The sequence below is a fragment of the Crocodylus porosus genome, unplaced genomic scaffold, assembly GCF_001723895.1.
Source record: "Crocodylus porosus isolate Cpor-Errol unplaced genomic scaffold, CroPor_comp1, whole genome shotgun sequence".
Taxonomy (NCBI): domain Eukaryota; kingdom Metazoa; phylum Chordata; order Crocodylia; family Crocodylidae; genus Crocodylus; species Crocodylus porosus.
This window is the reverse complement of record NW_017728951.1, coordinates 59,545,140-59,548,130: the sequence shown is the minus strand read 5'-3', so window position 1 is coordinate 59,548,130 and position 2,991 is coordinate 59,545,140. Positions and strand designations below refer to the sequence as shown.

General features: G+C 42.7%; 1 long non-coding RNA gene across 1 annotated transcript; it reads right to left on the bottom strand.

Moving 5' to 3' along the window:
* Positions 1 to 1,552: 1,552 nt before the first annotated feature.
* Positions 1,553 to 2,342, bottom strand: LOC109323874. The gene is made up of 2 exons (XR_002104761.1): positions 2,109 to 2,342; positions 1,553 to 1,693 (listed from the first exon to the last, which is right to left on the bottom strand). It is a non-coding gene; the product is annotated as an uncharacterized LOC109323874 (long non-coding RNA).
* Positions 2,343 to 2,991: the final 649 nt, after the last annotated feature.

The window sequence follows — 2,991 nt, the reverse complement described above, 5'->3', positions numbered from 1 at the left end:
ATCTTGCTGGGATCCTATGACCCCAGCTGACTTCCTGCCCTCTGGGCAGGGGGCTGGACTGTATTATCTCTCAAGGTCCCTTCCAGCCCTGATGTCTATGAAATCTATGAAATCTATGAAAAGGATGACCCCCCTTCACCCAGCCTTGGGAGATGCTTATGTTCACTTGGGAGAACCTTAGGGGCGTTGCACATAAAAGATTGGTGCCAAAATAAGAGCACCCGGGCACATGGGGGTTAGCTTTGAATGGAAAGTTTTCACACCTCAGCTTCCCTGAGCACCCATCAGCCCTCCCAAATCCTGCAAGCAACTTACATCCAGGAAAAGAGAGTGGCAGTATTCCCACAGCTTTGTGTTTCTTGTCCTAAAGCGCCACCTGGCAATAAGGTAGGACTGAAAGGGCAGGAGGGTAAAATAGTTCTGACATGCCCTCTAGCACTTTTTACTGGTCATAGTGTTACACAAATTGCCAATTGCTCAAATCATAAGTGAGACTTTATAAAGTGGGTAAGGCAAGGTGCCGCGTTTACTGATTACATGAATTAGACATAGAGGTTCAGGCACACCATTCATACAAACATACACAAGTCATCATACACATCATTACCCACAGGCATACACATATACAAAACAACCATTTCATCCGCACACACACCAGATATAGTTATCAGCAATAGTTGCTCAATATCAGCCCAGGGTGGTCAACCCAGGCTTATTGAGTAGACGATGATGATTTGAAGATAGCAGATTTAAAGATAACAGCTGGAACGGGATGAACAGGTGCATCTGTGCTCCAACGAAACAGCAGTAGAGAAAGAGACTCACCCAACTTGGCATTTTCAAAGTGTTCTTTTATAGGGATTGGCACCCTTTGTTTTAGTGTTTTGGGGTTTTTCCACACCCAGCTTCTGTTTTTGAAGTTGTTCTTTTTGTATCTTTAGCTTATTTTACCCAATTGACGCTGTTGGAGGGAGCACCGGGGAAGGTCCCTCAGTCAGGATCCTGGTCCTTGCTCACACTGGGAGTCTGGAGTCTGTGCTTGGAACATTCTGTTCCATCCTTCCTACTGGTCACCTGATGTGTGTGTTCCTTTATATCTTGTCCTATGCTAATCTGTTGGCTTTAGAGCCACCCACAATCTTACCCTACAGCTGTTACCCTATGGGTTTAAAAGGTGTTAGAAATTATCATAAAAGATTACTGCCTAAACTTGTTTTTATCCAATAAGCAAATCACACCACATCACTTTGGAGTCTGAGATTAGAATTTTCTCTGCCCCTTGTGGTCAGGTTTGTCATTTTTACTGACCTTTAAGAAAGAACTGTTAGGTCAGCTAAAGTTTGCAGTTTTGTTTTCTAGATCTGCTTCTTGGGCCCCATGTTAGTCTTATGACTGGTACAGACAGTTAATTTTAACATTATGGTTATACTTACGACAGACAAGATATGTCTGCAGGAAACAATCTTGCAAGCTTTGCCTTAGCTAATATGAACTATTATGTCATTGCTAGATGTTCTCAAGAAGAAATTTTTTTTTGCTATAATTTGCTTACTAACCCCTTTGGTTCTGGCCATCACAAACCACCCCTTGCTTCTTGGAGCATCTGCAATTGTTTTACAAATATGACTCTTGCCAGACACTATAAGTAACATTAGTACAAGCAACACCATTTATTTTGGCGTAAACATGAGGACTGTAGGAGTAATTTAATTGGGCTTCTGACCTATATGACTAGAAAAACAGGCAGAAACCAGAAGGCTGAAACTGCTTATTTCAGTTAAACGTTCTGAGATAAGAAATCTTGCATGCCATGGTCTGTCTTGATATATTGCCCTGTGCAGAGATAGTTTGCTTAAATGAACTTCCTAAATATCTGTGTAATTTACTATTGTTTTGTTTCTCCAAGGTCGTATTTTTTTCCTCTCTCTGTCTTAAGTATAAATATGCTTGTAAACTTAGAGAGTGTGAGAAATCCTTTGAAACAGACAAGTGGGTGATTCCTCTTGCTGTATGGAATTCTTCCTGTGATCACAGTATAGCCCTAAATAAAGAAAAGCTGGCTCTGTAAGTTCTGATTCAACCACAACACGAAGTTTGATTTCTTCCACAGGACCAATTTTATAGCAACAACATCTACGGATTATATTGAGCAATATTTGTCCTACAGTTAAACCTATTACTAGTGCAAATCAAGGAAAGGGAGCACCTTTAGTGAAGGTATACATTTGTACAGTACAGGCTACTTCATACCACTTACACAGTGGGGGAATGTTAGTAGCACATTTAATAATTCGCCCTCCCTCTTGGGCTATGAGGGCAAGTTGTTTACCTTTCCTGGAGTCTTCAAATTTTTTATGTAGGCTGCTACTTCATTCCACCCTTCTAGGTGGGGCATGTCTACATTTTGAACCCAGGATTTTGGAAGACTTAGGTTGAGGGTGAACCTTCCTAGTTGGGTCTTTGGCCACATTAAAGTAGCTTCCTGGCCTTGGACATTTGAAGTATCTGATGCTCCTTGAAAAACTTGAGCTTCTGCACAGCAGCTGGTGCAGGAGGTCCAAAATGTACTGTTGGGATAGGACAAGTGGCCAGAACCTTCCCAACAAGCTCGGTGAACTAGGGTAATATAGGGAGTCTTTGGTAGTGGTGTTGTACAAACCATGCCAGGGGGACTATTGGGCCAGCCCCTCCATAATGTTCCCAAGCCTATTAGAATGCCATGCACCAGGGATTGAGCTAAATACTTGGGGCCTTCTAGGGTTATAATTTCCCAAAATGGGCCATTGGAAGAAACCATAACAATCTCCCCCTGTCCCACACTCGTTTTTCCTGATCCTGACATATGGGTGGAAACTAAGCAACCACCCTGTCCCACAGTAACATTGACAGATTCCCCCTTGCCAGTCCACAATCCACCACCGGTGACTGAAAGGCCAGTTTTGCACTTTTTCAATTGCAGCTGGGTGCTCCTAGTATCCCAGCGTGTCTGAG